At 40.3% G+C, this 13,508-nt stretch overlaps 1 protein-coding gene across 6 annotated transcripts in view; it reads left to right on the forward strand.

The window, feature by feature from the left end:
- MEI4 (meiotic double-stranded break formation protein 4) overlaps positions 1-13,508 on the forward strand; it is a 236,027-nt gene that overhangs the window by 38,501 nt on the left and 184,018 nt on the right. The window lies entirely within an intron of this gene.

Below are 13,508 nucleotides of genomic sequence, written 5' to 3' on the forward strand. Positions count from 1 at the left end.
TGTGTGTGTGTGTGTGTGTGTGTGTGTGTGTGTGTGTGTGTGTGTGTCTGCGTGTATGTATAACATTTTCCTTATCCATTTGTCTATTGATGGACACTTAGGTTGCTTCCATGTCTTGACTATTGTAAATAATGCTGCAATAACATAGGGGTGCATAAACCTTTTCTTGTTAGGGTTTTAGTTTTCTCTGGGTAAATATATAATAGTGGAATTATTAAATCATATGATATTTCTATTTTTAACTTTTTGAGGAACCTCCATACCATTTTCCACAGTGGTTATACCAATTCTGGTTTATTTCATCTTCACAATTATTTAGAAATTGTTTAGTTCCCTAAAACTAGACTTCTTGCCCTATAAAGATTTTTTTTTTTTTTACTTGTAGTCATTCATTAAACGTTTATTGTTACTTCCTGATGAATGAGGCTACATTCGCTATTGGGATGAAGTTGGAGAATGAAAATATCTAGATGTGAAGGCAATAATGTTTTAACTTACTGGATAAAATTTAAAATCTCTTTAGTTAACCTTATTATTTTACTATGTATGTTATGTTGCATTTATATTAAATAATTCATCTAGCAATCATATATCATGTACCAGCTATGTACCAGGTATGCAGTGGGTGGTGGGGACCCAAAAAACACGTAAGAGGAGGTGCTGTCCTTGCCATTAAGTACCTACCATTCTAGCAGGGAAGATAGACCTATAAATAATTAACCCAGTGTGATAAATGCTTTAATAAAGATACCGACAGAGCACAGAGGAAGAAGCCATTCATTCTGCCTGGTTTTGAAGACTTCTCAGGTCTGGCCCTCAAGGTTCTGTCTACTAGGCATGGTCACGGAGCGTGCAGCAAGAAGCAGGAACGTGACCAAAGGCAGAGCAGTAAAGAATACATGTGCCATTTAGGATACTGTCAGCATTACATTTCAGAAGTGACCAGAACACCATGAGGAAGAAAGGAAGAGAAGTGAATTGGGACCAGGTTCAGAAGGGCCTTGAATGACAGCCCAAGGACTGTTTTAGTTTATTTCCTATCACTAAGTTGACCATACAATTTATTGTCTCCCTAGGGCCCCTGTGAGAGTGAAAGTAGGGAACTGTTAATGATTATACTAGGACGACAGGTGGAAACCAACTCCTGAGCATGCTGGAAATGTGGTCACTCCATTCATCAGGAGCCATATAATTTTTTTGATGCAGAGGATTGACCCTCATATTGGGATTGGTAAACAATTCTGGTGATTTTTAAAGAATGTAAAATCCTTTGCCTAAAACCCTTCCCCAGCTCCCAATTTTGCTTCACATTTGATTCAGCCTTGTAATCAGGGGCTGTGATGCTGTGAGTGATTTCACCTCTGTTTACCTCTCCCACCTTGTCTCATACAACCACCCCATTGTATACAAGGCCCCAGTCACTATGGGCTTCCTTCCAGCATTGGACCTTTGTTATGTGCTTCTTTTTGAATCTCTTTGTGACTGGTTTCTTCCCTTTCTAGAGGTCTTATTTTAAATGATACCTCCTCTCTGACCGCTCTATATACATAGCACTCCCCACTAGTTTTTCTTTACCCAAACATCCCCTGTGGATTGTTTGTTTATGTAATTGCTAGCTTATCTCCTGAGCTAGAGTTTAAGTTCACTGAGTAGTGGGTTTTGATTTGCTCAGCACTCTCTACTCAATGCACACCCCAAACCCTGACATACAGCAGGTGTTCAATAAATATTTATCACATGGAAGTGGGGCAGAGAGGATGTTTCTGGCCATAGCAGTGATTGGAAGCAAGGAGACCGGTTTTAAACATATTTACCAAAACCCATATGAAGAATGATGAATTGAAATCAATCTATGATAGTGAGAACTAAAAGGTCAGACATATATGCATGCTTTTAGAGTAGACACTTCAGATATTTGTGAATGATTTCAGAGTGTGATTAAGGGACATAGAGGGATTTGGGATAATAAGGTTTCCAATCCCAGTTTATTGAATTTATTGCAATGCTTTGAATATGGTTAGTGAACACTGAAATAAATTTATATGATAAAAAATTGAGTCCAGGTTTGTCTGAGTGTAGGCTAATCCCCGATCCCTGAATATACAGGGATTACATAGAAGGAAGGTGGAAGGATGGTCCTTAAAGTCAAAGGGGATGAGCAGGCTGGAAAGAGAGACACAGACTTAGGATCCACTGACATTTAAATCATGATTGAAGTTCTAGCCATAGATGAGACTCACAGGGAGAACAGAGCTGAGGGTTGCGGGGGTTGGGGGGGTGCCGGGCACTGGGGATCCCAACATCCCAGGGGTGGGCAGAGGGAAAGGAGCCATGGAAGGACTATGACTGTCACTTTAGGGGTGTGCAGGTGTGATGCACACATGCCTGCTATGGGTAATAGGGTACTCACTTTAGTTTTGGGTATTATCAGGAAAACTCGTTAATCTAATACCCAGATGTTACTAAAGTCTCATTATTATGTGAGTGAAAATGGTGTTATACAATTTATAGCCACAGTTTAGTCTCTCTAGAGTCTTTCTAGGTAATGGGCTCTTTGTACTCAATGAATGCAAATGCAATCAATATTCTTAATTATTTTAGGTGCAGTTATATGATTAATATAATGCCACACACATAAAAATTTCCAGTAATCTTAAACAGACTCTTATAAACATCTGTGATATCAAAACTGTGGTTTACTGTCAAGGGTCTGTTTATACCACTGCTCTAGTGGTGTGGGTGATTTGTTTGGAACACGGATGTACCTGACAGTGAGAGCCTAGGTGAGAACTTGTTCTCACACTGAAAACTTGCACTTGCAGCACCTGTGAGAGAAATTTTCAAATACCCTACAATTAAAGTCAGTTTTACTCGCAGCAGGAGCTATAGGTAAAGCGTTTCTGCACAGATGTTGGTAAGAAACTTGTCTCTCCATCTGTTAGCTTAAACTTGAAAAATGAGGAATAAACAGATAGATTCCGATAAATAGAGTCACTATTAAAGGGGACGGAACAAAACCTAACAAAGGGGGGATATTAGATTGATAGGGAAATAAAGGAACACAGCATTATTTAAATATGTATAATTTGAAAGACTGACTTGCTCTAAGAAAACTCTATACCTGAGAATCAAAACTATATTATAGATATGTTTATATGATTCAAGATTTTCTCCTGGAATTTTCAGGGTTGCTTTCCATATGCAACTCTTCTCAAGTGGCTAGAGACAGCTGGCCCTCAATAAATGCTGAATGGACTGCTTCTTGACAGAGAGGCTTGGGAACTTAATTTACAGCATCAACTATCCATTGAAGCAACCGAGCAACCCAGAATTCAATAAAGCAGAGCTGAAATGGCAAAGTAAACAAATAAAAAAGCATGACGTAGTTTATACAGCATTTCAGTAACTCAGCTGTTTCTTTATTCAGATTTATTTTTCTACAGCTTCAGAGAGAGAGATATCTACTTCCTTATTACATTTATTAAAGGACTAGACTGTACACAGAAGGGATAAATGGAACTCGCTCTTAGAATTATGCCACATTGTAATTTTACTTAAATGCTCCTTAGTAGTGGGAGGAAGGAAGGGAGGAAGGATCAAAGAAGCCCAGATAATCCAGTGACACATTTCTCAAAGTCAGTTTGGGTGATGGCTGGTAGGCATGGTTAGTTGTCTACTCAGTATCTAGCTTCCTACTTCCCTTTCTAAAGCACTCTAATTTTGTTTTGGCAGAGATGTGCTTATTCCCAGTGGGTTAATCCATGAAAGGCTTAGATTTGTTTTGCCAATGTTGTTCTAAGGTTGGGCAGGGGCCAATGAAAGGTAAAAAGCAATCTTCTGAGCCTTTGATAAAGATTTGCCTCTCTGTATAAAGAGATTGAGGCTCATGAAAGAGAGCAATTAAATTTTTCTTTCTTTCTTTTTTTTTTTTTTACCTCAACCACTTGTTTTCTGCATGCAGCACTGCCAGTTGAAGATACGATGATGCCTGGATCTGTGGTAGCCAATTTGCAACTGCGAGGCAATATTGAAAAATTAATGGCCAGCATGCTAAGGATAGTGAAATAGTCGGAGCAAAAGGACCTGGGTCCTTCTTGACATTGCTGAGCAGTCAAAGCAACGCTAGGATGACTTTATTAGGAATGTTTAAAAAGATAAGCGAGAGTTTAAGGCATTGTTGTCATGTGTTCTCTTCCATGTATCTGAGCGCATCCTAATTTATAGAGTGGGGAAGGGGCGGGGGTCATGAATAATTTAGAATGGCCCTACTTTTTCTTCTGCCAAGAGTCTTCTTGATCTATATGGGACAAAATCAGTGAGAAAAACTATGTTCTTTAATCTAGAACAGCTTCCCATTAAGGATGGCCTCATAATGTTGGCAAGAATTTCATCTGTGTCTGAGTTGGTAGGTGAGGAAGACCCAGAGCCTAGAGACTGGCCAGGAAGGTGCCAGTGGCTGTTCTTAAATGTTGACTAGGGGTTGAACGGGACACGGTGACAGGAATAGGGCTTTGTTAGTGGGAATAATGGTACAGAACTTCAGTGAGCAGACTTTGGATTAAAATTTGAGTATGTGTGTGTGAGAAAGTGGAGCAGGCAAGGGGAATCTGGACAGGTATAATTATACAGTAATTTGGCATTCCCTGGAGGGAAGTAGATAGATGAAGTGTCAAGTGTATGCTTTTCCCCCTACAATTTATGTATTTGGTGTCTTCGTAAATGATAGCTAGGCTACTGGAGGAGCAACTGGCTAGAGGGAAAAGAAAGAGCAAATTAAACCAGAACAGTTCACCGATTTCCATGCTTATTTAGTAAATGTTCCTTGAATTCAGAGCGACTGTGTAGAGTGCTTGGGGGTGGGTGGCGGTGGTGTGCACAGCAGCAGCATAATGACTTTCAGAGCTGGACTTAGCCCTTCTGTGTTTTAGGCCCTGGGAAACAGCTGACCAACCAGATGGCTTTAGGAGCTTCCCTCCCCTCTAGCTGACAGTGTTTCAGTTTATGCATCTCCTTGCCTGTTGTCTCCTTTCCTGTTTTATACTCTGAGGATCAAATCCTCAGTGTTCCCATGCCTGCCCCAGACCCTACTTCTCCTGTTGTGTGAGTTTGGATTCCGGAAAAGACTTTTAGCTAGATCAGTGTTGACGGGAGGTCAGAAAGGGTCCGGTTAGCCTGGTTGCCTGTGTGTACCTCGCCAGACCCAGCTTGGAGCCTGTCTTTGTCTCCCGACTGCTACTTTTCCAGCCCAGGCCCACTCAGCCTCTGTCCCATCCCAGCCTGTCCCAAACCACATACTGAGGACACATCTCAAATAACTGACCTACAGTCACTAGCTTTGGAGCTCAGCATTTATAGGTGTGGGGGGGGTGGTGGCCTTCACTGTCGCACAGGTGCTGAAAGAGCACAGAAAATGAATGCATAAGCATTTCCCTTCTTAGTTTTGATATAAGCTTTTATAATACAAATTTCCTTAAAATTGCAGTTGATTTAAAACATACATGCATAATGTATGTAAACATCAGGAAATGTGCCGCTAATTTAATATGGAATCTAATGAAAGGCTCCAAAATAATTTAAAGCACATTGATAATTACACATTAGACATGCTTTACTCATTATGTAAAAATTGAATTAATATTTTGATGTTAGAGACCATCAACATACAAAGAAATTAAAGTTAAGGCTAAATAAAAGCTCCGAATCTTAAATGGCTTTGCTAGTGACAAGGCAGCCGTTTAGAAATGAAAACATGTCAGTTGTAAGAAGAGCTGGCTCTGGTAGGAATGGTGGGAAGGGCCGAACACCCACCAGCTTGGTCCTGGGCCTGGAAGAGGCGAGAGGCTGGGCTCAGGTGAGGGCAGCCGGGGGTCCCGAGGTGTGCTGTGTTCCGTGTTCCAGATGGACGTCATCAGCCCTGCCACACCTCCTCCTGGTGCGGGGCTCTGCGTCCCGCTGTGTGATGCAACTGTCTTTTTTGCCTGAGCTGGGTTCCTGGAAGGTATTGTGAATGTCCAGGTAATCCTCTAATTAGGGTGCCTCTACTTTCTGTGTATCTCTGGATTCTTTCCATTTCTCTCCCTTGCAGTGCCACTTCCTTGGCCCTGCCTGATTTATCTCAATTAGACTCCATGTTTACGGTTGCAGCCTTGCCACTTTCGAATCTAGGCTGCAGCCCAGACTCAAGTCCTCTCATTGTAGGATAAATCCACAGCCCTTAAAATAAGCTACAGGCTTCTACACAGTTTGGCGCTTGCCTCCTTCTCTAGCCCATCCTGTCACTGTGTCCTCCACATTCTGCACTGCAACACATGAAACGTCTTTCACTTACTCGAATCCACCTTGTTCTCTTTCAGCTCAAGGCTTTTTACACCTGTTGTTTCTCTCTGCAGGTTATAGTCTCTCAATCCCTTTTGTCCGGTTGGGCACTATTCTTTTTTTTTTTTTTTTTTTGATATAGTTTTAATACCCTTTCTGCCTTTGCTGACTGCCTCCTTAGACTAGATTAGATTCTCCTGCTGGGGGAAGCATACTATTCTGTACTTTTCACAGCATTTGTGAGCCAATTTATAATTGTTTAATCAGCCTGTCTTCCTTGTAGGACCTAAACTCCATGCTTGAAGGACTGTGCTTTTTCTCATTACTGCTCTATTTCTGGGGTTAGCACAGTGCCTGGCATGGGGTGGTGGGGTGCTTGGGGATATTTGTTGAATGGATAAGTTTCAACATGTTTTATGTGAATGTTAATACCTGGAACAAGGTGGCCGGGCTGATCTGTCATTTCTGGGGATCTACCAAACTTCTCCAGTGCCGGGAGCAGGATCAGGAGGGCAAGACCAAAACACCCCAGGGAAGGAGAAACTCACTAAGGCAGGCTGAGTATCAGGGCTCCTCCCTTTGAGTGAGCCATCTATTCATACAGTAGTTTGATCAGAATAGAATAAATGAAGAAATGAAGAGTGACAATTTTTGGATTCTCACCTATGGAACAAAAGCTAAAACTATTCAAAGTACCTTTCTTTGAATTCCAGGATCTTTTCTCAGTGTGATTTTCTTTGACTAGTTTAACCTGTAGTAAACTTCAGTCTGGTCCTTATACTTAGGATTATATTTATTTTTTTTGCAGGTTTTGTCTGCATTTTTAAATGCCCTGCTGTGTGTCTGTATTTGATTTTTTAGATTCTTTTAGAAATCTAAAGGTACCATTGAGGAGTCTGAATTTAATATTTGGGTCCTAGACATCTTGGGAAATTTTTTTTAGAATAAATTCAATGTGGAGTGAGTAAAATCCAGTTAGGTAGCTGTAGACTGTAGTTTAGACAGGGAAAATTAATGGAGTAATATCAATTCCATTATCAAAGCAAGAAGGAAAACAGGTAAATAGGGTAAATGGGAGTAGGCTTGAGATCCTGCAGTGCTGGTACGCTCCCCGGTGATGTTGATAGTGCTGGTCTGAGGAGCATAGTTTGAGTAGCAAAGGACTGTGGATTAATTTGGGGGTGGAGTTTGTGAAGGGAAGGAGAAGAGATCGGTTGGTAGTTGGAGAGGGGGCAAAGGGGAGAGAAAGTTGTTTGTTGCTGTTGTGAAGATAGAAAAGATGGCCGCACACTGATACTTGGGTAGGAAGGAATTAGCAGAGAGAGGAAGGTGAAAGATTTGAACAGAAGAGGATAATAAAGAAATCACAGGGCTTTGGGGCCTGAAACCCAGAAGAAATACAGAGCATGAGTGGTGGGCCTGGCCCTGGACCTCAAGCAGGGGCCGACATTTCTTCTTCTGAGGCTCTTGAAGGTAGGAATATGTGCCCCTTTATTCGTGTTTGTGCTGCGTTCGTTCCTTGCAGCTGTCCTTTGAAGTTCATTTTTGTTCCCTTCTCCTCCTCCAGTGTCCCTGAAATCTGTCTTGTTGTTTTGTTGTTGTTTCAAACTGCTTTTGGATTTTCATTATTGCATTTCTTTGCCTGCTGCTGCAAGTCTTGTCGGAGTCCTCCCCGCCCCCTGCCCTGGTTGTAGAAAAAGAAATGGGGAAAGCAGAGTTAAGTAACGTGCCAAAGGTTAAAATGGGTAGTAAATGGAGTGGAGTTCTTGTAAAACCCTAGAACAGTGCCTTTCCAGTAGGGAGCTTTCTTAAACCGGTGGTTCTCAAAGTGTGGTCCCCAGACCAGTTGCATCAGCATCAGGTGAGACCTTGTTAAAAATGCAGATTCTCAGAGCCCACCTGTTACATAATCAGAAACTGAGGGTAAAGCCCAGCAGCCTGTGGTTTAACAAACCCTCCAGGTGATTCTGATGAAAACAGAAGTTTGAGAACCACTGGTTTAAACAAATGAAAGTGAAATATATATTCAGGGAACATAGTAAGACTTCTCCGGAAAAATGGGTCGGTAGAGACCTATTCATCCCCTGTCCAAACCATCTGAGTGACAAATCAAGAAGGATTTGTAGGCCAGCCTCTGAAAGATTTCATAATCCCAATCGATAATATTTAACCCTGGTCACCATAGAATAGAGTGTTTATTTAGAACCTGATAGAGCTGAGGAAGATAGTAGAAATTAGAGAAAATGAACCAACAATAGTAACATTAACATCACCCTAACAACTGTGTTTCATACTGTTCAATGAAGTGTGTATATAAATATAGTAGGAATCCAAGGAGTCTGTACTGTTGATTTTTGTTCTAGGAGAACCTCTCTCTTCCCTCCCTATCACCCTTTCCCTCTCTCCCTCCCTCCATCCTTACTTCCCACATCCCTTCCTCATAAGTGCTGATATGTTCTGTCATTGAGGAGTCTGAATATATATTTCCCAGTATATAAGGTGTGTGGTGTATAAGACAGCCCCTCCCCTTTTTGCAGGAGAAGCATCCTTTTGAATATGTATTTCAAGTAATTTTAAAGACATCTTGTAGGAGAAAAGTTGGGGATCAGAAATGCAAGATATTGTATCCTGTAAATCAGTAGAAAACCTTAAATCTGATTAAACTGTACCATTTTGCCAATCCTTAAAAAGTATATAACGTAACATAGCTAAAAAGAAATATATTGCTGTAAATGAATTCTAGCATGTTGCAGGCATAAAAACACATTTATTCATAAATAAAGTTTTGTATCATGCTCGTGGAACACACATGCTTGCATTATATTCTGGGCCCAATGGAGGACTAAATAGCTCTAACTTCAGTACAAAATGAATTTGAATGAACTCCTAAATTGAATGTGAAGACGAAGCAAATGTCTCAGTGAAAGCAGAAAACCAGCAGCAAGGTGCAGTGCTGGGGAGTATGTGTAGGGGAGGTGCCGTGCACGTGCACATGGGACGCCCTTGGTTCTTGGGTGATTTGTGTAATAACGCTCCTTACAAGGAGGGGCAGCTTTACTCTTTGCTTATGCTGCAGGGAAATGGTGGTCTTTCCACTCGAGTCTCCTGTTTTGGAAACATCATTTATGTGAATTTTAAAATTGAAATTGCTTGTAAGCTTGTCTTTGAGTGAATGTGAGGAAATGCATCAGAGAGTGCTCAGCTGTAGGGTGTGTGTGCTGTTCTCAGCCTTCAGTGAATCCGTTGTTTCACATCATCCATTATTCTGTAGGAAGCATGTGATAATTTTTCTTGTTTTCTGTCTCTCCCGCTTCTCTCGGAGTCAGAGAGAAATATTGTCTATGTGTCTTTAATACATTCAGGCCATGTCTGCCAAGTTTTATGCTTTGAAGTAAATAAACAAGGGAAGGATTGTGTCCAGAGAAAGCTGGTTCTTAATGCTTGCACAAGCCTAGCTATAAAAATTCCTCATTATTCTTTTAATTAATAAGTCACACGAAGAACAAAGACTCCGTTGCTTTTGTGCCCTCCCTTGGTGCTTGATTCAGCAAGATCTTTCACACAGTAGTTTTTCAAAGATGTTTCTGGGCTTAATATTTGAATTATCACTTCTGATGAGGCTTATAAATGTCTTTCTGAAAGGTTTTGTCTCCTTAGTGTTGGTAGACATAAGGCTAGAGTTCCAGGCTGCGGCCCTGAACCCTGCCCATGCACTAGCATCACCTGGGGGACTCTTAAAAATCCTGATGCCTGGGTTGCCCCCCAGGCTAGTTACATCAGAATCTCTGGGGTTTGGACTGAAGCATCAGTATTCTTTGACAGTCGCTAGGTTATTCTACAGTATGGCCAGGATTGAGAACCACTGGTTTAAGGCAAACATTTATATTCTGTATTTAACTCAAATGCTCTTATTACTAGTTTTCATTGTTAATCCCACCTAGTTTTAATTCCCTTATTTTACTAGGGTTTTCTCTGTAGTATGCTGCAGTTCTTTATTAGAAAGAGTAGAAGACACTGGTTTTGGCTCTTATGGGGGAAACATCTGACTAATGTCCTTTAATGTGAGATTTGAGAGCATGGAGGACACTGGGGAGAGGGGATGGCAGGTCTGTGGGCAGTTGAGGGAAGGACCATTCAGTTGCCTTTGTACACGTTTGCATGTGCTTGGGGCATGGATGGGTTTGGAGTTGGGCCCTTGGTGGGGGATCCTAAGCTCTTTTGTGTGAATAGCGGGCAACTATAAAATGAAAATGGGCGTTTATTCCAATCTACCTTTTTGCTTCTGTAAGGGTAAATAGTAGTAGATAGCTTCCTTTATCCTGTAAAAGCAATATCATAAGGCATATGTTTTTAAAAATTAGGGGTAGTTATATTTCTGCCCTTCCTTCAGTATTATTTATTTACTATAGTAGGTAGCTTATTGAACAGTTATAGGCTTTTAAAATGGATCTCCTTATATGATTGCCATAATTTCTGTAGTCTTCAGGTCCTTGAGTTAGAAGTAATACTGAGCAGCCCATGATGAGTCAAAAAGCCTCTAGAGAAAGGGGCAAGTATTATTCCTTCTGTCAACTCACGTGTAATAGGTGACTTCCCATATAAGTTGGCTGTGAAATCTTATTGGCAATACTTTGAGGCATTTCTGAGAAAGCCTGTGTCCGTTGATGCAGAGATGTTTTCTACTGCATGATTTATAAGTAAGTATTTAATTAATAGGGCACTTAGTTATACCCACACACACACACACACCCCTTAGTTGTTACACTATAAACCTTGTGGCAACATGGTCATAATTTATGATTCTGATTTTAATACTGTTAACAACTTTACTGAGAATCCTCAGCTATTAAAATTACTTAAATGATTAAGAAAATATAGATAGTTCTGTAGTAAATACTTTTTTCCTCCAACTACTTAAAATTTTTTGCATTTATTGGAAAGTAGCAGACACTCAGTTTTTATGGCATGAATATCATGGAATGACTGGTTTACCAGAAGGCATCTTGGAAGTAAATAGAAATGATGTGATTGTAACATCCATTCTGACACACCTTTAAATAAGGAAAGGGCAATGCCTAGAGCACCCTGTTTAATATAAAACAATTTAATGCACTAATGAATGATCCTCATCAAGGTCAAGCATACAAGAGATGCTCAATGATTAATTTAAGAATGCCCATTCGTAAATGAGGAAAGAAAGATCCAACAAAGGGAGAGGAGGTGTTATTGATGATGGGAAGGGTTGCTGAAGACAAATTCTAGAGGTAGATTGCTCATTGGGAAGAGTGAGAGGATTGGAGTTAGATGAATCTGGGTTGAATCTCAGCTCTACCAACATTAGATAAGTTCTTTTAGGCAGATGTGAAATGAAGATGATGGTGAGAATGATAATGACAAGCAATCGAGGTTAATGGGGAATGCTTGGCGCTGAGTTCCCTAACACATGAGTAAAAATTAAATACCAGTTTCCTTCCTCCTTGGCCTTGATAGTCTGATGGGAATTGTCATTGATTGCTTAGCAGCAGAAGAACCTAATTTTTTTTTTTTTGGACATGAGGATTTTATTGTTTAATTCTGTCTTGCAAACACCTGGATCTGTCTGGTTTAACAGACTATACCTGTGGGAAAGAAAAGAACAGAGGTTTAAGGGCATGTGTGAGTTTTTTCTTCCCAGTAGTAAAATTGTTCTCAGTTCCAGTCCAGTAGCAGAAGTGGAAGATCCTCAGGCCTGGCAGTCTGATTTCTTCTGGGAGTAACCTGCTTAGAAAAGTCTGTAGGAATTCAGCTGTTATCCTGTTTGATTATTTTGAGAGAGATGTTAAGAGAACTTGATTTTCATTCTCTGTCTCTGTATTGTTACAAAAAGTTCTGATTTGATTTCTGTCCTGTTTTGATTTCTCCATCATGTAATTTTCACTGTTCTTCCACAATGGACCCTACGATTTCTCTCTCTTGAGGAAAACATCATCACTCCTTGACTGTTTCAAAAGGTTTCTATGGGTCAGTTTATCTGTCACCCTTGTTTTTTTTTTTTTTTTGCCTCTGCAGTTTTTCTTAAGATACAGTTAATAAATCATGTTATACGCAGTAGATAGTTTTCCGTTGTCTAGGTACAGGTTACATTCAAATTCTTTCCCATGGTGAACCCAGAGTCTCTTGTCAGCCCTGTCCCTTACTCTCCTACACCTCTGCTTTCCCTCTGCTCTAGTCGCACTTTCCCCGAGCCGTTCCTCAGGCCCCCGCTTCTGTGCCCTTGTTCATGCACCTTCCTGGTATGAAAGTCCTCCCTAATGAAAGCACTGTGATCCCATGATACTTGTACTATATGAAACCTTTCTGGCTTTTCCCCAGTTTGAACTACTTTGTGTTTCTCTCCCAAATCACCTGTACCTTGGTACCTTTGCTTGACACTAATGCCTTTTGCTTTGTAGTAGAATTAGTTGTTGGCTTGCCTTTTTCTTAGTTCTTTGATGGTAGGAGGTCTGCCAACTAGGTATATGACTTTAGGCCATATCCATATATTCTTATTTACCATTTCGGTTCTCCCAGCCCTTATTTCAATGCCTTTACATTGTAGCGCTGAATATAGTATATGTTCTGTGAAATCATCTCTTCTAACAAGGCAGAATATATTAAGTTTGTTTTATTTTCTCCCTGAAAAATATGTCTTAATTTCATTTTTAATGTTGAGATTATGTTGTTCTTGTGGTCAAGTTTATTTAATTTCCTAGGCCACTGATTTTTACAATGAGTGATGGGTGAATGAACCATAATACTAAAGCTATGCTGTACTGCTTTATAACTTGGCCTCACAAGTTACGAACACCAGAGAAAACCCCTGAGAATGGACTTTATTTTCAGGATTATCACAATAGTAAAAATCAGTGGAAATGGGTTCTGCTTGGTTAGCAATAAGGTGTCTGCAAAAAATTGACTTTGAGCTCTCCTTTTTACTACTCACAAGACTATATTTTAATCGTAATTGACGGTATAATAATTGACTACTGAACTGTCTCTGGCTATGCCTCTTTTTCAGAATTAAGAATATTTTTACTTTGTCTCCTTATGCTAGAGGACACACTCTACGGAATTAAGTATACGACTTTTGGCCACATCCATATGTTCTTACAAAGTTGTCATTTGCGGCTTTACTGGCAGATAGACTATACTTAAAAAGAGGGAGGTTAGTTGTG

This window comes from Callorhinus ursinus, unplaced genomic scaffold (genome assembly GCF_003265705.2).
Source record: "Callorhinus ursinus isolate GAN/ISIS: 27379988/994484 unplaced genomic scaffold, GSC_fseal_2.0 scaffold6, whole genome shotgun sequence".
NCBI lineage: Eukaryota > Metazoa > Chordata > Mammalia > Carnivora > Otariidae > Callorhinus > Callorhinus ursinus.